At 42.2% G+C, this 22483-nt stretch overlaps 1 protein-coding gene across 1 annotated transcript in view; it reads right to left on the reverse strand.

Annotated features, from left to right (window-relative positions):
• The window catches only part of dtna (dystrobrevin, alpha), a 444909-nt gene extending 425187 nt beyond the window's left edge, over positions 1-19722 (reverse strand). The window contains exon 1 of the mRNA XM_041189637.1: positions 19503-19722. The gene's annotated coding sequence lies outside the window, so the exon portion shown is untranslated. The remainder of the gene's footprint in view (positions 1-19502) is intronic.
• Positions 19723-22483: the final 2761 nt, after the last annotated feature.

The raw sequence follows: 22483 nt of genomic DNA on the forward strand, positions 1-22483 counted from the left end.
CAAAAACAGAATTACCTGGAAAAACTCAGCAGGTCTGGCAGCATCGGCGGAGAAGAAAAGAGTTGACGTTTCGAGTCCTCATGACCCTTCGACAGAACTTGAGTTCGAGTCCAGGAAAGAGCTGAAATATAAGCTGGTTTAAGGTGTGTGTGTGGGGGGCGGAGAGATAGAGAGACAGAGAGGTGGAGGGGGTTGGTGTGGTTGTAGCGACAAACAAGCAGTGATAGAAGCAGATCATCAAAAGATGTCAACAACAATAGTACAATAGAACACATAGGTGTTAAAGTTAAAGTTGGTGATATTATCTAAACGAATGTGCTAATTAAGAATGGATGGTAGGGTACTCAAGGTATAGCTCTAGTGGGTTTTTTTTTTATTTTATATAATGGAAATAGGTGGGAAAAGGAAAATCTTTATAATTTATTGGGAAAAAAAAGAAGGGGGAAACAGAAAGGGGGTGGGGATGGGGGAGGGGACTCACGACCTAAAGTTGTTGAATTCAATATTCAGTCCGGAAGGCTGGAAAGTCCCTAGTCGGAAGATGAGGTGTTGTTCCTCCAGTTTGCGTTGGGCTTCACTGGAACAATGCAGCAAGCCAAGGACAGACATGTGGGCAAGAGAGCAGGGTGGAGTGTTAAAATGGCAAGCGACAGGGAGGTTTGGGTCATTCTTGCGGACAGACCGCAGGTGTTCTGCAAAGCGGTCGCCCAGTTTACGTTTGGTCTCTCCAATGTAGAGGAGACCACATTGGGAGCAACGAATGCAGTAGACTAAGTTGGGGGAAATGCAAGTGAAATGCTGCTTCACTTGAAAGGAGTGTTTGGGTCCTTGGACGGTGAGGAGAGAGGAAGTGAAGGGGCAGGTGTTGCATCTTTTGCGTGGGCAAGGGGTTGTGCCATAGGAGGGGGTTGAGGAGTAGGGGGTGATGGAGGAGTGGACCAGGGTGTCCCGGAGGGAGCGATCCCTACGGAATGCCGATAAGGGGGGTGAAGGGAAGATGTGTTTGGTAGTGGCATCATGCTGGAGTTGGCGGAAATGGCGGAGGATGATCCTTTGAATGCGGAGGCTGGTGGGGTGATAAGTGAGGACAAGGGGGACCCTATCATGTTTCTGGGAGGGAGGAGAAGGAGTGAGGGCGGATGCGCGGGAGATGGGCCGGACACGGTTGAGGGCCCTGTCAACGACCGTGGGTGGAAAACCTCGGTTAAGGAAGAAGGAGGACATGTCAGAGGAACTGTTTTTGAATGTAGCATCATCGGAACAGATGCGACGGAGGCGAAGGAACTGAGAGAATGGGATGGAGTCCTTACAGGAAGTGGGGTGTGAGGAGCTGTAGTCGAGATAGCTGTGGGTGTCGGTGGGTTTGTAATGGAAATTACATTACAAACCCACCGACACCCACAGCTATCTCGACTACAGCTCCTCACACCCCACTTCCTGTAAGGACTCCATCCCATTCTCTCAGTTCCTTCGCCTCCGTCGCATCTGTTCCGATGATGCTACATTCAAAAACAGTTCCTCTGACATGTCCTCCTTCTTCCTTAACCGAGGTTTTCCACCCACGGTCGTTGACAGGGCCCTCAACCGTGTCCGGCCCATCTCCCGCGCATCCGCCCTCACTCCTTCTCCTCCCTCCCAGAAACATGATAGGGTCCCCCTTGTCCTCACTTATCACCCCACCAGCCTCCGCATTCAAAGGATCATCCTCCGCCATTTCCGCCAACTCCAGCATGATGCCACTACCAAACACATCTTCCCTTCACCCCCCTTATCGGCATTCCGTAGGGATCGCTCCCTCCGGGACACCCTGGTCCACTCCTCCATCACCCCCTACTCCTCAACCCCCTCCTATGGCACAACCCCTTGCCCACGCAAAAGATGCAACACCTGCCCCTTCACTTCCTCTCTCCTCACCGTCCAAGGACCCAAACACTCCTTTCAAGTGAAGCAGCATTTCACTTGCATTTCCCCCAACTTAGTCTACTGCATTCGTTGCTCCCAATGTGGTCTCCTCTACATTGGAGAGACCAAACGTAAACTGGGCGACCGCTTTGCAGAACACCTGCGGTCTGTCCGCAAGAATGACCCAAACCTCCCTGTCGCTTGCCATTTTAACACTCCACCCTGCTCTCTTGCCCACATGTCTGTCCTTGGCTTGCTGCATTGTTCCAGTGAAGCCCAACGCAAACTGGAGGAACAACACCTCATCTTCCGACTAGGGACTTTCCAGCCTTCCGGACTGAATATTGAATTCAACAACTTTAGGTCGTGAGTCCCCTCCCCCATCCCCACCCCCTTTCTGTTTCCCCCTTCTTTTTTTTCCCAATAAATTATAAAGATTTTCCTTTTCCCACCTATTTCCATTATATAAAATAAAAAAAAACCCACTAGAGCTATACCTTGAGTGCCCTACCATCCATTCTTAATTAGCACATTCGTTTAGATAATATCACCAACTTTAACTTTAACACCTATGTGTTCTATTGTACTATTGTTGTTGACATCTTTTGATGATCTGCTTCTATCACTGCTTGTTTGTCGCTACAACCACACCAACCCCCTCCACCTCTCTGTCTCTCTATCTCTCCGTCCCCCACACACACACCTTAAACCAGCTTATACTTCAGCTCTTTCCTGGACTCGAACTCAAGTTCTGTCGAAGGGTCATGAGGACTCGAAACGTCAACTCTTTTCTTCTCCGCCGATGCTGCCAGACCTGCTGAGTTTTTCCAGGTAATTCTGTTTTTGTTAATGATACGAGGTCTGAAAATAGTCGTAACCCTAGCCAATTTACCCTAGCAGAGGGTAGTGGGTGTCTGGAATTTGCTGCCTAAGTTGGTGGTGGAGGCAGAAACTCTAAACTCTTTTAAAAATCTGCACCTGGATGAGCACCTTAAGTGCTGTAAGCTGCAGGGCTATGGGCCAGGTGCAGGAAGGTGGGATTAGAAAGGGCACCTGGGTGTCCTCGGGCTGGCATGGACAAGATGGGCCGAATGGCCTCCTTCTGTGCTGTAACTTTTCTATGGTTCTAATTTGAGAGTCGAGACAAAAAGTGTGCCTGAGATGGTTACCATTAGGTGTTTAAACCCAAAAATTGCACGGGGAATCAATGTTTTTGGTGTGATTCCCACATGATTCGAGTCCTCATGACCCTTCAACAGAACTGTTGTTCAGTTCTGTTGAAGGGTCATGAGGACTCGAAACGGCAACTCTTTTCTTCTCCGCCAATGCTGCCAGACCTGAGTTTTTCCAGGTAATTCTGTTTTTGTTTTGTGATTAAAAAAACCTTTTTTGTTTTATAATTGTTTATATATATGTATATATGTGTTTTATATATATATATGGTAAAGGAAATATGGGAACTATAGATGTGGAAATATGTGACATTATTTCCTTCTATTTGTTTAAAAAACATATTCTTTAAGTTTTTTTTCAAAGTTTTCATTTTAAAAAAAGGAAAAGAGGGGAATCTGTCAATGTATAAATAATCACAGCATGGCAATCCCCTTGTTAAAGACAATTGCTAGTTAAACAGGTGATGGGCATTGATTATCCCATCTAAATAGAATAAAAAGATCCAGCTGGAAGACTTTGTATGGAAGCTACTTGGAAGTCAGAAGCACTGAGGAGTTGTCTTGAAAATAAACCAGCTTGAGCCAAAAGACCAGCCTGGATTAATTCTTCCACCACAACCTCTTATTGTGAGTAACAGAGTGCCATAGTTTTCCTCTTCAGCTTAACACCTGGGCTGTGGTGAGTGACTGTCTGTATGGGTGCCATTTAAATATGGCACCAGGACCTTCAACCCCCTGAGGTGACAGGGCAGGTGACTTCCCACAAGATTCACTGTGCTCCTCGCTAATGTACAATTAATAAGCTAAAAAGTAGAAGACTGCACGTGTTTTAGCCATCACGCAGCCCAGTGGGAATCATGCTGATTTTCCTGCCCGCCACCACGCAGACTACAAAATGGAAAGTTCCACCCTGTTTTGCCTGACTGGATCTTTCCAGAGTCTTGGGTGACCTTTATTACAATACTCAGGCAGCGGTTCAGCACTATACGCAAAACAATCACTGATGCTCCTTTCAGATTGGCTTTGCAACTCATTAACTACAAATTTAAATCTACTAAACAAAGAGTGTGAGCCGTCCAATTCTATAATTGGGCACGATTCCCGTAATACAAGGTGCAATTGAGACATTTTGCCCATGACAGCTTCATACAACCCCCTCGATTTCATGAATAGGAAACAGTTTCATTCTTTCAATAACTACCTAGTGTGATGCCAATCACTTTATTCTACACATTAAAGCCTGCAAACCAGGAAGTTTCCATAATCATTTTCTCATGTGACTATCAACCTCAGCAGTACTGATGACTGAAAACCATGTTTCAGGATAGCTAATTGGTGATCAAGGATATCCCCCACAGTCCTGGCTCATGCCTTTGATGCAGAATTGGCAGATAGAGGGGAACAATAAATGTAAGGAAGCCCATGGGGCTACAAGGACTGTGACAGAGCAGAGCAGGCAACTGGTTGTCTGTAGTCTTTTTTTTTAGGTCCCTGGACAAATCTGGTGGAGCCCTCCAGTAAAGCCCAGCAAGTGTGTCCACATTTATTGGAGCTTGCTGCATGCATTGATGTGCAGAAAGGATTATTGCCTCCTGAAGCTGAAGAGAAATGACAATGAAAAGGGAGATGGTCCTCCATCCTCAAGGTAGGAGGCTGCTGAACAAGAGAGGAGATGGAACAAGAGAGCCATCAGCATGTGGACAGAGAAAGAAGATTGCTCATTTCTGATTTATTTCAACGATGAAGAAGGAAGTTACACAGAAAATAAAAATGCTTCCCTCATGCCACACCCTAAACATGTCTCATGAACACCTGCATTTTCAAACACAGCTCTATCTTGGCCCTGTAATGGAAACTACAAATTCTTGCATTTCATCTACTCAATTCAATAAATTGCTTGTATGCAGAGAAATGATCTCTGAAGTGAAATCTAAGTAACTAAATATTTTTAATTTCTTGTATATTTTCCAAATTACGACAATAATTTCAAAGACTAACTATAGCTACTCTACTCCTTACAATTATGAATACCCGTGTGCTTATTTTCTTACGAGATTATACTCCTAATGTCCTACTTCTACATGGTGCTTCCAGAGTTAAAGGAGGTTCAGAGAGCCTAAGATATGGGTACCTGGAACATGTCAGCTGGAGCCATTGAGGACTGAGGGTGACTCTTGCCTCACTGAAACTGATGTCTCAGAGTTCTGGTTCTAATATCCTTTATTTTAGTATGCCAAGGGGTGCTAGACCTGCATCTGAAGGTCCTTCATGTACTGGAATAGGTAGAGGTCTTAAAAAATAGGCTCTTTGGGAAATGATCACACAGAGTGGTTGGAAAAGGAGTACAGCACAGTGAAGTTGAGAATTTAGTGAGAGTGGAAATTTTGTGCGGAAAAGGAAGGAGGTGTTGGCCCAGATCTTCCAGTGTTCATATTGTTGGAGACCAAACGGACCCAGAAGGTGTGTTACCGGACCCCTCAGAAGCCCCGACAGTAGACTCTGTGTGAATTGCCCAGGAAGTTTGAACATATGAATTAGGTGCAGGGGTGGGACACCTGCCTCCTCAAGCCTACTCTGCCATTCACTAACAGCATGCCTTCTGGAAATCTAAGTACAGTACATCCACCAGTTCCCCTTTGTCCAGAGCACATGTTGCTTCTTCACAGAACTCCAATAAATTGGTTAAACATGATTTTCCTCTCTCAAAACCATGTTGACTCTGCTTGATTACCTTGACTTTATCTAAGTGCCCTGCTATAACGTCTTTAATAATAGCTTCTAACATCTCCCAGATAGCAGATGTTAAGCTAACTGGTCTGTAGTTTGCTTTCTGCCTCCCTCCCTTTTTGAATAAAGGAGTTACATTTGTTATTTTGCAATCTAATGGAACCTTCCCCAAATCTAGGAAATGTTTTTAATTTTACAAAAATGTGTCAACTATCTCACCAGTTTCATTTAAGACCCTAGGATGAAGTCCATCAGGTCCTAGGAACTTGTCAACCCACAGCTCTAACAATTTGCTCAGTACCAATTCCCTGGTGAATGTAATTTTCTTAAGTTCCCTCCTCCCTTCCATTTTCTGATTTACATCTATTTCTGGGATGTTACTTGTATCCTCTACAGTGAAGACAGATGTAAAATACATGTTCATCTGCCATCTCCTTATTTTCAATTATTAATTCCCAAACTCACTTTCTACGGGACCAACACTCACTTTGTTAACTTTTCCTTTTAAAATATTTATAGAAGTTCTTACTATCTGTCTTCATGCTTCTAGCCAACTTTCTCATGTATTCTAATTTTTCCCGCCTTATTAATCTTTTTGTCATTTTTTGCCTCTTTTTATATTCTATCCAATCTTCTGACCTACCGCCCATCTTTGCACAATTGTATGCTTTTTCTTTAAATTTGGCATTAAGTTTTTTAGTTAACCATGGATGGTGAGTGGAATTTTTCTTTCTTGTTGAAATGTATCTATTCTGTGCATTCTGAAATATTCCTTTAAATGTCTGCCACTGCATCTCTATTGACCTATACCTTTACCTAATTTGCCAGTTCACTTTAGCTAGCTTCACTTTCATGTCCTCATAATTGCCCTTATTTAAGTTTAAAATATTAGTCTTGGACTCACTCATCTATCTCTCAAACAGAATGTAAAACTCAATCATATTATGATCACTGCTACCCAGGGGCGTCTTCACAATGAGATCATTAATCAATCCTATCTCGTTGCACAATACCAAGTCTAATATAGCCTGCTCCCTGGTTTGCTCTAGAACGTGCTATTCTAAGAAACTATCCTGAAAACATTCTATGAACTCCTCATCTAGGCTATCTTTGCCAATCTGATTTTTCCAGTCTATATGGAACCATAGAACCATAGAAAAGTTACAGCACAGAAGGAGGCTATTCAGCCTATCTTGCCCATGCCAGCCTGAGGACACCCAGGTGCCCTTTCTAATCCCAACTTCCTGCACCTGGCCCATAGCCCTGCAGCTTACGGCACTTAAGGTGCAGATCCAGGTACTTCTTAAAAGAGTTTAAAGTTTCTGCCTTTACCACCAACTTGGGCAGCGAATTCCAGACACCAACTACCCTCTGCGTAAAAAAGTTCTTCCTCTTGTCCCCCCTACACCTTCTGCCACTTATCTTGAATCTTTGTCCCCTGGTTCTAGAATTCTCCACCAAGAGAAACAATTTTATCCTGTCCACTCTATCTATTCCCATCATAATTTAGTACACCTCAATCAAGTCACCTCTCAGCCTTCTTTGTTCTAAGGAAAATAACCGCAACCTATCCAATCTCTCCTCATAGCTACACTTTTCTAACCCTGTCAACATTCTTGTAAACCTCCTCTGCACTGTCTCCAGAGCAATTACATCCTTCCTGTAATGTGGTGACCAGAACTGCACACAATACTCCAGTTGTGGCCTCACCAGTGTTTTATACAATTCCAATATTATATACTTTTATATTCTATACCTCTGCCAATGAAGAAGAGCATTCCATATGCCTTCTTTACAACCTTATCTACTTGAACTGCTGCCTTCAGGGACCTGTGTACTTGTATGCCAAGAACTCTCACTTCATCTACCCCTCTTAGTATATTCCCTATATATCTATTGTGTAATCTCTATAATTGTTTGACCTCCCTAAATGTATGACCTCACACTTTTCTATGTTAAAATCCATCTGCCACTTTTCCGCCCACTCCACCAACCCATCTATATCATTTTGGAGATTATGGCTTTCCTCTAAACTATCCACTACTCAGCCAATCTTTGTGTCATCTGCAAATTTCCCAATCATGCCCCCCACCTTCACGTCCAAATCGTTAATATATAACACAAACAGCAAGGGTCCCAACACCACTTGAGACAACTTTCCATTCACAAGGGCATCCATCAACCATTACCCTTTGTTTCCTGTTACAAAGCCAACCTTTTATCCAGTTTGCCACATTACCCTGAATCCCATGGGCTTTTACTTTGCTGACCAATCTGCCATGTGGGACCTTGTCAAATGCCTTGCTAAAATCCATGTACACAACATCCACTGCACTATTTTCATCAACCCTTCTTGTCACTTCCTCAAAGAATTCAATCAAATTTGTGAGGCAAGACCTTCCTTTAACAAATCCATGCTGACCATCCCTGACTAGTCCATGTCTTTCCACATGACAGTTAATCCTATCTCAGGATTGACTCCAGTAATTTTCTCACCACTGATGTAAGACTAACTGGTCTATAATTGTTTGGCATTTCCTTTGATCCCTTCTTAAACAATGGAACTATATTTGCATTTCTCCAGTCCTCCGGTACCTCCCCTGTCTAGTGAAGATTGGAAAATTCATCCTCCAAGCATCTGCTATCTCCTCCCTGGCTTCCTTCAGCAGCCTTGGAAACAATCCATCTGGCCCTGGTGACTTATCAACTTTCAAGGGTTTCAACCCTTCAAGTACTTCCTCTCTCTTTATGACTATCCCATCCAATATCTCACAATGTTCCTCCTGGACTACTATATCTACATCCTTTCCTTTGTAAACACGGAGACAAAATATTCATTCAAAACCCTTCCCACAGCCTCTGCATTTACACATAAGTTTCCACCTTCATCTCTGATAGGTTAGTTAAGGAAAAAGTGGAACCTTTTAGCATTAATGTATTGGTAAAACATCTTTGGGTTATCTTTAACTTTACTCGCTAATCTTTTTTCATGCCCTCTCTTTGATTTCCTTATTTCCTTTTTTACTTCGCCCCTGCACTTCCTATATTCATCTAGGCTATCTGCAGTGCTTAGTTATTTGCCCCTATCATATGCTTTCTTTTTCTGTTTGGTCTTCCCCTGTAATCCTCGAGACAACCAGAGGGGTCTAGATTTGGCAGTACCACTATTATTTTTGTAGGGGACATGATTACTTTGTACAATTAGGATCTCGTTTTTTAGTGCTTCCCACTGGTTTTCCACTGTTTTATCCTCCAGCAGTACTGTTCAGTCCACCTCAGCCAAGTCCCTTCTCATTTCTGCAAAATTTGCCTTCCCCAATTCAAGAATTTTCTACCTGCCTTCTCTCTGTCCTTTTCCATGGTAATGTTAAATCTAACTGAATTGTGTTCACTGTCCCCAATATGGTTGCCAACTGTCACTTCATCCACTTGCCCTTCTTTGTTCCCCAAGACTAGGTCAAGAATTGCATCTCCTCTCGTTGGGTTTGTCACTAATTGGTTGAAAAATTTTTCCTGGACACACTGCATGAATTTTTCTCCCTCAGTGCCCCTTATATTGTTTGAATCCCAGTTGATATTAGGATAGTTGAAGTCTCCTACTATTATTACCCTCTTGTTCTTACAAGCAGAAATTTGCCTACATATCTATCTCCCTTCCATTATTTGGGGGTCTGTAGTATACTCCTAGTAGTGTGACTGCCCCTTTTTTATTTCTAAGCTCAATCCATAAAGCCTCATTTGTTGACCCATTTAGTACATGATCCCTTCTCACAGCTGGAATTGATTCTTTAAGCATTAGTGCTACCCCTCCTTTTTTATCTCCTACTCTATCGTGTCTGAAGACTCTGTAACCAGGGATATTAAGCTGCCAGTTTTGTCCCTCCTTTAGCCAGATCTCCGTTATAGCAATGACATCCTGTTGCCATGTGTCTATCTGTGCCCTTAACTCATCTACCTTGTTTGTAATACTCCTTGCATTGAAATATAAACAGTTTAACCCCATCAATTTCCCTTGCTGCACACTTTTTAAACTTGCTTTTAAACTCCCCAACAGAACTAGCAAAAGCTATACAGTTTATCTCCTAACTCCCCGTACTGAGCTTGCAGGGCCTCATCCCTTAGTTTACCTATATGTACCATGACCACTGGCTATTTACCTTCCCTCCCCAGAATGTCCTGCAGCCCTCTGTGACATCCTGGACCCTGGCACCAGGGAGGCAACATACCATCCTTGATTCACATTTGTGGCCACAGAAGCGTCTATCTGTGCCCCTAACTATTGAATCCCCTATCACTATAGCCCTGCCACTTGTTTCCCTCCCGCCCCTCTAAGCAGCAGAGCCACCCACAGTGCCGTGAACTTGGCTGTTGGTTAAAATCCCCCATGATAATCGCCTTACCTTTCTGACAAGCTCCCATTATTTCTTCCTTTATACTCCAACCTATCTTGTGGGTACAGTTAGGGATTTGTACACCACTCCCACAAGTGACTTCTTGCCTTTATCATTTCTCATCTCTACCCAAACCACTTCTACATCCTAGTTGCCTAAACTTAGGTCATCCTTCTCTGTTGTGCTAAAACCATTATTAATTAACAGAGCCACTCCTCCACCTTTTCCTAGCTGCCTGTCCTTCCTAAATGTCATGTACTTCTGATGGGCAATTCCCCTGCTCCCCGGGACCCTATGGGAAGGTCTCCAACTCGGGGTTAGAGTTGGAGACTTTGGAAGGTTCCAACTTACTTACCTGAATAGTTACCCAGGAAATGTTAGACAAAAGAAGCCTAGTCTAACACCTGGGTAGCTATACAACTGACCCGCCGAATCACTCATAGTGACACACCCCACTCCAGGCTACCTCCCCTGACCCCCCCCGACTGCTCCCTTGACTAGCCCCCAACCTGACTCAACGCCTGACCCAACCTCACCACCTGATTCCAGCCCCCAAACCAATTCCCTACCCAACTCAACCTTACTAGCCCCTGATCTGACCTGACTGGCTCCCAACCCAGCTGCCACCCTGCCCAGCTCCCCCTTACCTTACACCAGCCCCTTACCTTACACACTTATCTTCTCTCCGTAGCCATTTTCAAAGCAGCTTTGGGACATTTAAACTCTCTACCTACTGAAATATGGCAACTAGTGCCATAAAAAGAGGGCATAGCTTGTGTGTGGAGGATCACTCAGAAATATCAGAGGAGGGTAAGCGTGCATTTTTTTGTCTGATCAAGGTCAGAAATAGGACTTCCAATCCTGATTGGAAGATCTGGGTCTTTGCACAAATATTTGTAGTGCTTAGATCCTCTCCGCAGATGCTGTCAGACCTGCTGAGTTTTTCCAGCTATTTTTGTTTTTGTTTGTATTTGTAGTGCTTTGTGTCCTTGTACATGAATTGCAAAAAGTGAGCAAGTAGGGATAGCAAATTATTAGAAAGACAAATGGAATGTTAGCCTTTATTGCAAGGAGGATGGGGTATAAAAGTAGGGAAGTCTTATTACAACTTTGCAGGGCATTGGTGAGACCACACCTAGAGTACTGTGTACCATTTGGTCTCCTTACTTAAAGAGAAAGTTACTTACTTTCCTTACCCCTTACTTTCATTGGAAGCAGTTCAGAAGAGGTTCACTAGGTTGATTTCTGGGTCAAAGGCATTGCCTATTGAGTTGGAGTTTAGAAGAATGAGAGGTGATCTTATTAAAACATTTAAGATTCTTAGATGCTGAGAGGATGTTTCCCTTGTGAGGCAATCTAGAAATGGGGTCAAGGTTTAAAAGAGGGGTGTCACATTTAAAATGGGGATGAGAAGGAATTTCTTTGAGGGTTGTTAGTCTTTGGAATTCTCTCCCACAAAGAGTAGTAAAGGCTGGGTGATTGAATATATTTAAGGCAGAGTTAAACAGATTTTTGATCTACAAGGGAGTCAAGGGTTATGGGAGTAAATAAAGAAGTGAAGTTAAGACCACAATCAGATCAACCATGATCTTATTGAATGGCACAGTATGTTCAATAGGCCAAAAGGCCTACGCCTGCTCCTATTTCTTATGATCTTATGTCAGATATAATGCCATATAACAGCCCTGTCAGCAAGTTGAAGCCCATAGAATAAAAAGGACAGTGGCAATACGGTTACAAAGTTGACTGAGTGATATGAAACAGGGAGTAGTGATGAACAGTTGTTTTTCAGACTGGCGGGGGGGTATACAGTGGGGTTCTCCAGGGATTGGTACAAGGACCATTGCTTTTCTTGATCTAAATTAATGATCTACACAATTTCAAAAGTTGCAGATGGCACAAAACTTGGAAGTATTGTGAACTGTGAGGAGGATAGTGTAAACTTCAAGAGGGTGGAATGGAAAGACAAATGGAAGATGGAATTTAATGCAAACAAGTATGAAGTGTTAAATTTTGATAAGAAGAAGAAGGAGAAGCAATATACAATCAAGAATATAATTCTAAAAGGACTGCAGGAGCACAGGGACACTGAGGCCTAACAGCGCAATTTGTTGAAGGTTGAAAGAGTGGTCAGAACAGTGGCAAGGGGAATTTAAAAATGTTGGAGAGGACCCGCTTGCAGGATTCCCACTCCCATTCCCAATGCTGGCAATTTTCACCAGTGTGAGGTAAGGGTGTGGGTAATAAGCCTGCACCCTGCACTCCCAACCTGGCTGGCTCCATTGCATAGGTAAGCATCTCTTCCCCACCGCCCACAATTTTCATGAGTCAGACTGGCTTCTCAAAGACACATGATTCATGGCGCCTCAGGAGTCATGAACCATTGTCTGGATTCAGGGGCCTTTTGTAAGGCCTGTTAAAAAGGTCTTACCCATGCCCCTCTGCATCCTCCATGCCCACTTACCCAGTACGCACTACAGAACCAATAACAATGGCAAATCTTGAAATGCATTAAGAAACTACCCATTCAGAAATGTGCTTTGAAAAAAAACTGCTGTTCTTACAATCCTAGACTTAAACCTTAGTGCCCAGGGGACAATTTCAAAACCTGCAGATGATACGAAACTTGAAAGCATTGTGAACTGTGAAGAGGATAGTGTAAAGCTTCAAAATGGCATAGAACAGTTGGTGGAATGGACGGAGAGGTGGCAGATGAAGTTCAATGCGGAAAAATTCATTTTGGTAGAAAGAACATGGAAAGACAATAAAAAAGGGGTACAATTCTAAAGTGGCTGTAGGAGCAAAGGGACATGGTGTATATGTGCATAAGTCATTGAAGGTGGCAAGACAGGTTGAGAGAGTGGTTAAAAAAAAGCACACAGTATACTGGGCTTTATTAATATAGGCTTTATTAATAATGGCATAGGGTATAAGAGCAAGGAAGTTATGATGAATTTTTATAAGACACTAGATCATCCTCAGCTGGAGTATTGCATCCAGCTTTGGCACTGCACTTTAGGAAAGATGTGAAAGCATTGGGAAGAGTACAGAAAAGATTCATGAGAATGGTTCCAGAGATGAGGAACTTCAGCTATGAAGACAGACTGGAGAAGTTAGGCCTGTTTTCCTTAGAGAAAAGAAGGCTGAGAGGAGATTTGATAGAGGTATTCAAAATCATGAGGGGTCTAAACAGAGTAGATAGGGAGAAACTTTTTTTAATTCATTCATGGGATGTGGGCACTGCTGGCTAGGCCAGCATTTATTGCCCATCCCTAACTGCCCTGGTTCAGAAGGCATTTAAGAGTCAACCACATTGCTGTGGGTCTGGAGTCATGTGTAGACCAAACCAGGTACAGACAGCAGATTTCTTTCCCTAGAGGGCATTAGTGAAATAGATGAGTTTTTACAACAATCTGCAATGATTTCATTGTCATCATCACACTTTTAATTCTGGGTTTTTCTGAATTCAAATTCCACCATTTGAACCTGGGTCCCCAGAGCATTACCCTGGGTGTCTGGAATACTAGCCCAGTGACAATACCACTATGCCACCGCCTCTCCCACTCATGAAATGATTGGAGAATGAGAGGGCACCGATTTAAAGTATTTGCAAAGGAAGCAAAAGTGAAATGAGACAAAACACTTTCATGCATAACTGGTTAATGTCTGAAAAGTACAGTCTGAGAGTGTGTTGGAGGCAGGTTCATAACGAGACATTCTAAAGAGGACTACACAGTTGTTTGAAAAAGGAAGAATGTGCAGGATTTGGGAGAAGGCAGGAGGATGGCTCATTCAGAGATCCAGTGCAGGCAGAATGGGCCGAATGGCTTCCTTATGCATTGTAAAAATCTGCAATTCTGTGATTTTTCCATTCTATTTCCTACTTGAAGATCCAGAGGACACCGATTTAAGGCGAGTGGCAAAATAACCAAAGGACAAAAGGAAAAACCTTTTTATACTGCAAGTGGTTACAATCTAGAATTCACTGCCTAATAGTGTGATGGCAACAGTTTTAACAGTAGCTTTCAAAAGGGAATTGGATAATCATCTGAAGGTAAAAAAAGGTGAGGGAGTGGGATTAGCTGTGTTGCCCTTAGAGGGCTGGCTCAAACATGATAGGTCGAATAGCCTCATTTTATGCTGTAACTATTCCATGACTCTAGGATTAGATGTCTTAATGTAATATGTGGCAGCTACGAATGCACATACATACATAATAAGGGCCACTTCCACAGGTTTGTGGTGGGTGAGCAGAAGCTGCACACCCCCACTAATCTGCCATTCAAAGTAATATCCAGCTCCTTGACTCTTATATCACTAGAGCCTTAATGAAACCAAGCTTAGAAAATTATCCTGAAAGCTTTGCCACAACAAAATTATATCAAACCAGGAGAGTCTCTTCAAAGCTGATACTGAAATACTAACACTAAAGCAGCATTGGCTTGGCTGACTATTTTATGGGTCATGGTCAATAATTTTATCAAGTCCAATTTAATTAAATGCACCTGAAATTCTAACCTTCCCTCTAACTTTATAGCAGAATTGTTAATGCCTGATCGCATTATCTAAATACTATTAAAATTATTATTCCATCATATATGCTGTGTATTCTATCAGAATTTTAAAAAAAGATCTGCAGCATATACACCATTGCTGGAGTTTCACTGATGACATTTTGTATGAAGAAAGAATTAATTTGAATTAAATTATAATTTACATGGGTATCTCTCTGTCTGTGCCACTACTGAAATATTTTTGTGATTCACTGAACATGATTGGCATTACACCTATACATTAGCTTGAAAGTCAAACCACGCTATGTAATTGAGGCAGCAATTTCTGGGGGATGGGCATACTTGCACTGCTAAGTCACATGATGCAGGAATGATGCACTGCAAGTGGTGTATGTAGGCATAAAATTCAATTGCCAGGAATCACCAGTGAGTCATCCCATAATTCTTCAGTGATGTAATCGCCATCACATTTCTATAGAACATGCTGTATTCAATATTCTACTGCAGATTGCTGTAGCTACAGGAGATGCATATACATCAGTTACATAGACAGCTGTCTGCAGTGAAGTGTTAAAGTGTTTTTTTGGAAATACAGCCAATGAGGTAACAATGACAAGGACAATATAAATGGATGAAGCAGAGGGTCATTCTGCAAAGTAATTTCAGATGAACCATAAGTGAAGCGGTCTGGCCTAAAAATCTGTTTTATGAATTCAAATAAAAATGCACTTCATTCAAATCATAAAGGATGAAAAAATGTAAGGTTTGCATACTTTCTTTAATTAATAATATATCTACAACTGTAATGTTAGCTTTGAAAAGAGGAAAAAGGTTTTTTACAAAAACTTGCATTTCCCTTTATCAAAATGCTATATATTTGCTCCTTTTGAAGTATCTACAAAGCTTGTATATCCAACATGATATAAAACTTGTCCTAACTAATTGATTTTAAAATAAATGAACAAAACTAAAATCCTACAGAATTTAAGAAAAAGCTTTTGGATTTTCCATTGAAATTTTTCTGAAATTAGAAACCATGGGAAAAGATTTTCAGCATAGAATCATAAAATTTTACAGGACAGAAGACACCCATTGGGCCATCAAGACAGTGCTGGTGTTTGTCTCTACACAAGCCAACTAATCTAACTCACTTAACTGCTCATTTGCTCTTCTCTTTAATATTCTTTTGCAATTCCCTTTCAAAAGAATTTATAGATTCCTCTTCAGCAATACTATGTGGGAGAGAAATCTACATTTAATCATCCTCACTATAAAGATCTTTTGCTAGCCTCTCCTTTAATTCTTCTGAAGTTGTGGTCTCTTGTTGCCACTTCTTGTTACACCAGAGGAGAAATACTGAGAATAATCATTCTCAGTATAACAGGCATAAATTTTCAAGTTTCATGTAGCTACACTTTCAAATATAATCTTCGAGGGCAATGTTAGAGCCACACCGCACAGGTAGTTTATTCAAATTTCTCCAGTCACTACAAACACATTCTTAAGCTCCAGAAACACATTTGTCAGGTAAATAAATAGGCCACATTTAGAGAGATGCATTGTTGCGATTTTTTTATAGTGTAAGAAAGATACTTATCTCAAAGAGTTCAGTGGGGCGTGATATCCCATATTTATAATATGGGACTGTTTAAGTATACACCCTAAACATTCCCATCTCATTAAAACTGCTTTGCCAGTTTAAATAATGCCCAACAATTGTTTTTGCCAACTACAGCCTAAGATTTGGCAAAATGTGACAGAGTGCAATAACTACCCAAATAGGTTTCATGAAAAACATTGGCCAACATTCTACGGTCCTGCCGAACTGAGTGGAGATTTAAATGGCTAGTCGCATCCACTGGGGGGTGGGGGAATGGGTGAGGGGGAGACACGCCATGGCGGGGCAGTAAAGTCCTGGCCATTGCTCCATAATCTTTCCTTCATCTCAGTATTCACAACATGTATTGAGACTGTAAGCTCAATTTGCCTGGTAGAGAACGTTCAGCCTTCAGCAGAACTATAAAAAATGGAAAGAAGCAATATAAAGTTTTTATTTCTATATTAGTCTACAGAAAAGTTACTTTGTTAAATATATTTTCTAGTGTGTAGTTTATAGGCAGATCAGATTTTAGTAGATCAGAAACACCTATTACATTGAAGTACCTCAGCATGTACGGTTCAAGGTCTAGTACATTTGGGACAGATTTTATCCAAGGACAGAAACCAGAAACTAATATGCTTTGAAGGAAGATTACAACATTTGTGAATCAAATTTTGCAGTAATGAGAATTGTTTATAAAAAGTTATTAACTTGATTGTACAGTTGGCTAATTGTAGAAATAAAATAATTTTGAATTCTACAATCATTGATATTTTGCAAGAATACTAATATAAGGGGAAAACAACAATTTATACTGTGTGAAGAGAGTGCTGATTGGTTGGCAAGTGGCAATTCCATGGAGAATGCACCAGTGATAATGTCTGACAATTAACTGCCAAGCATTGTTTGGATGTTAAACCAGGCAGCTCGACCCTGATATTCCTCAGAGCAATGTCTTGACCAGAGTCAGCAAATGGCTGTCACTTATTTTGTTGAGCTGAAACAGGTGCAATGTGTGTACATGTTCTTTCTGTCTGCAAAGAACAGGGCCCTGTGTATTAATATATGTAGCTTCCAGGACACTCAAATGCACCACACTGCAAGCCCAAATGACAATCTTAAATTGGTTGTCAGCGTTATGCTTAGCACACTAAGGATTATTTAGTAAATGTTGTCCAATCACAGAATCACATGTAATGTTGGACACTGTTTTGAGTTTTGCAAGCAAGGGCTGGTTGGTTATGGTCTGTATCCTACCTGTTGCGAACAGCGGGTGGGACATATTGTTTGATACGATCCACCTGTCTTTGGGACATACAGCTTACATACCTGGCATCACACTGGCACTGAAATTCATATACCACATTACTCATTTGTGTGATAGGCAGAACATCTTTTTGGCTTGACAGCAGCCTCCTGTTAGTGACTTCGGCATGTTTCTTTTTTCCAGCAATACTCAAGTTCTATACTACCAAATGACTAATTGATTTTTAAAGAGACCTACAGAATACTTTACATTTTCTTTTAAAACTCAATTTATCTACCGTGCACATCAAAAAACATTTACAGAAAAACTATCAGTGAAATCTGTGCCATTGCAAAGTAAAAAGATGCTTTTGTATGTTCAGAGTTGTGTGTAAATCACACATTAAAAGGTCCTACATGCTATAGACATAATTGAAACTACTGATTTAACACCAGCCAGTCACAGAATGATACTGTGTCACCAGAAAAATAAGCAAGAAGTGAGAACATGCACTTTTAACACAAGGTTACGCCAATGTGGGAAATTCATAGACAGACAGTTGTATGAGTTTCACACGTCCAAACACACACCACAGGTTATCAAACTGGGTCCACAGGCCTAAGATAAAAACAAAAAACTGCAGATGCTGGAAATCCAAAACAAAAACAGAATTACCTGGAAAAACTCAGCAGGTCTGGCAGCATCGGCGGAGAAGAAAAGAGTTGACATTTCAAGTCCTCATGACCCTTCAACAGATTGTTGAAGGGTCATGAGGACTCGAAACGTCAACTCTTTTCTCCTCTGCTGATGCTGCCAGACCTGCTGAGTTTTTCCAGGTAATTCTGTTTTTGTTCCACAGGCCTAAGAGTTCTGCAGGGGGATCCCATAGGGACCCCTGAGGTCATCAGATTTCTGCCTGTCATTAGTTTTGGTACTTGGTGCTTTGTTATCACATTATGTATTAGAATACTGCAGTAGAACGAGAGGTCTTCTGAATTGTTCTTGCAGGATGGGATGGCAGCTGACAATTCCATCTTTCAGAAGTTAGTACAGGGAAATCCCAGGAATGTGTCAAAACTTGTAGGGGTTCCCAACACTAAAATGTTTGTAAACTGTGTTGTAAAATTATTCAGACAAAACAGTGAACTTGATGTCCCACACATTGCAGTGATCACCACCTAAGCCTGTACATGCAAACCGTGAACATGTATGAAAGAATACATAACTGGATTATTTTAAATGTGCAGCAATTTGGTCTTCAACAAATCCTGCAGCTAACTTCGTATCAGAAATCAGTGGACATTGCAATTTTCCTTCTTACAACACAAATGCAAAAGCACAAATAGTGCAATATTGTAAAAAAAACAAAAACACACATAACATTGTCCGCATTTCCAAACATACCAACAGAATTTGAGTTTAACATGTAGACGACGACCTTCTAACCAGGCAGATCTAACCACAGGATTAATCTTCACAACGCACTGGCTCTTAGTTTGGGGCTAGATGTCAGCAGCTTCCAGCAGACCTTGGCATGTTCTCCAGTTTCCCTGTGTGACGCTCTTCAGCAGAGCTGGCCTAGGCGCATTCCCCACTAACATTACATCACTGACCGCGTTTGATTAAAATCTGCACCGCAACAGGCTGAAGAGGAACCCGGATTGACATAAATTCCCGCTGCAGTGGACTGCAAAGCCCACCCGGTGCTTTTGTTGCAATACAAACGTAAGAATGCTTTGCTCAAAGAGAGAGAAAAAATAAACAGAAGTCCTTCAGATAACAGTCACACACACTCGTATAAAAACGGACAACCAGTCGCACAAGCTAAAACTTAAGAGATATTACATTGCCTAATAATGTAAACACATTATTACCCGAGGGCTACAGTTTATGAAGGTCATTTGACACATTTTAGGCACATTGTTGAAAAAAATAGCCATACACACTCACCAAATATACAATCGGCAAACCTCTGCGGCAATGGGGATTTTCCACACATGCTTCACTTCAGTTTTCCCTTTCACAATCCAATTAAAGACGTATGTTTATTTATAGATTTTTTTTCTCTTTGAAATGTTTATTACTTTCCTCTTTACGTCGGCGCGGAGTGGGAAAGGGATGGACAAGAAAAACCGAGTCTTCGCGTCGTGCAGCGGAGTGCAAGTTAATCAGCGCATCCTCCAGCTGTGAGCTGCCGATTCCTGCAGGCGGCACGCGCTTCCCAGGCACAGGGCGAGTGGGGATATGACAGTGTGTGAATGGCAACCAGAGCCTGAACGTCCAGATCATTGCCACTTATTGCAGGCAATGTAACTGCAGCACAAGTCCTAGCAGGGTTTCTCCCAAGTGAATGGATGCCGGGGAGGCGGGCGGTGGTGGGTGTGGAGAGAGACATCATGCCTATACCTTCACCGGTGTTTATAACTTAAAGGATACCATATTGGTCGTTCCCGTCACGGTCTAGGGGAGACCGAAGTCTTTACATAACTTTAAAGAGTTACTGTAATATCTTCAGCGATAGTGAGAAATTAACGTTTTTTCAATGAAATGGCGGAGTGTTGCAAACTGTTTACAAAGTGCAGAAAAGGCTGCACTGGAAACAGGTGGGAGTACTGCGGGAGAGCGGGAAGTTCAGCAGCACTTCACCTATCCTGAAGAAGCTCCAGCAAAAACATGTGCCTGTACCAGTCCCTGCCCCTCTACCGTGAACTATGGTTATTACAGGCAGTGATTTAGTAACAATTTCCAAAATTAAGGCGAATAACACCTACTGAATGTAAAATTGTGAAGGAATGAAGAGAAGGAAGAGGGAGGGAATGAGAAAATGAAAAGCACCGAAGAATTAAAGATACAGAAAGGGGGGCAAGCAGAACTGAGAGAGGAGAAAGATGTATATGGGAGAGCGAAGGATAATACTTAAAACACAACCTCTCAGTTTGAAAGATATCCCAGCAAACATTCACAGAAGAAGGGATAGCTGCCAGAGGCAACACCTGGGGAGGTGGTAGCAGATTTACTGGGCTATGCGACTGCCCAATTTCTAGGCACAAAGATCTGAGGGAATATCAGAGGTCTAGTCTATGGTTTCTTTTCCAGTTGCCAGTCTTCAGAAATATGAATTAGAAGAGAGTGAAGGGAACTCTTCCGAAACTTAGCCCTGACTGACTTCAGAGATTTGCTTGTAAGTAAAGCAAATTTAACACATTCACAGGGATAGTATGGCATGCTTTGTTGGTTTCTATTTTTTGAGGTGTGTTATGAAATAAATTAAAAGTTCAGTGTCAGAACCACGTGAAAGGCATTTTCTCAAAGTGGTCCTTGAGCTAAGAATTTGTCTGTGTGTGTATGTAGCTCCCTTTTAATTTGCAAATGTCCTAAGACGAACCATCTTCAGCTGTTTCATCAATGACCTTCCCTTGATCATAAGGTCAAAAGTGGGGATGTTTGCTGATGTTTGCACAATGTTCAGCACCATTCGCAACTCCTCAGATACTGAAGTAGTCTGTGTCCATATGCAGCAAGACCTGAACAACTTTCAGGCTTGGGCTGATAAGTGGCAAGTGAGATTCACTCCACACAGGTGCCAGGCAATGACATCTCCAACAAGACAGAATCCAACCAACTGCCCTTGACATTCAATGGCATTACCATCACTGAATCCCCCATTTACAACATCCTGGGAATTACCATTGACCAGAAACTGAATTGGACTAGCCATATAAATACTCTGGCTACAAGAGTAGGTCAGAAGCTGGGAATTTAGTGGTAACTCACCTCCTAACTCTCCAAAGCCTGTCCACCATCTACAAGACACAAGTGTGATAGAATACTCTCCACTTACCAGGGTGAGTGCAGCTCCAACGTCGCAGCAATCAACAGGACAACGGTTTTTTGAGAGACACAGAGAGAAAAGGTTTCTTGATTCTCACTAGTTCTGTGGTTATGGCACTTGCAGGTTGTCTGGACTCTTCCTACAGAATATCAGGTGATTTCTCGATACCTTCCTCTTTGCCCTATCTTGGCCAAGAATGTCTCTACGGATGATGTCTCTACGAGTTATTTCTGGAATCTGAACAAAATGGCTTCCTCTGCTAGATTTTATACAGTTCAAAACTCAAAATGGCTGCTATCATAAACTGTCAAATCATTTAGGTATGGAGTTGCCTCAGACTTCAGGTATAGTCCCATCCATTGGGCAGAATTTAGCCCTCGATGGGCGAGCGGGCCCCACTGGCTCGGCGGTGGGTGGGCAGCCAACCCCGCCACCAAAACGGGGCCTGCCGCCATTTTGAGTGGGCGGGCCAATTAAGGCCCACCCAGTGGCCTGCACGACAGGAATATCTATGTGCTTCCTGTGCGGGGTGGGGCGAGGGAATCCCCAACTGTCAAAGAAACTGTTTCGTGCATGTGTGCGAAAGAGCGCACTGCTCCCTGAGACAAAGTGCTATCTCAGGGAGATTACTGACAGGTAAGAAAAGTCAAAAAATAGAGAAATATTAAAATTATTAACTTATTCCCCTCATGTGACAATGTCACACAAGATGGGATATGTTAATAAGAAACACATAAAGTTTATTAAATTTTTAAAAAACGGACATGAAACTTCATCCCGTTAGTGGATGAAGTTTCATGAATAATCTGGAGCCTGCTGGGGCTCCTGGCCTGCCTGCCAGCCTTAAGCTTGGACAGGCAGGGTCTTTAACAAGGTTAATTAGCCTGTCAATGGCCTTAATTGGCCATTGACAGGTCGGCGGGCGGACAGCTGATTTCGCTGTCCACCCGCCTCCCTAAAGATTTAAATGGAACAGAATGACGTCAGGGGTTCCTCCCAACATCATCCCGCGTCATTTTCCCTTCGGTGAGCTGGCCCCACCTCCAAATCGCCAAGGGGAAAATCCTTCAGATTGTGTTTTAGCCAAGGTAATTACCAT

Source organism: Carcharodon carcharias, chromosome 6, assembly GCF_017639515.1.
Source record: "Carcharodon carcharias isolate sCarCar2 chromosome 6, sCarCar2.pri, whole genome shotgun sequence".
In the NCBI taxonomy this organism is placed as follows: domain Eukaryota; kingdom Metazoa; phylum Chordata; class Chondrichthyes; order Lamniformes; family Lamnidae; genus Carcharodon; species Carcharodon carcharias.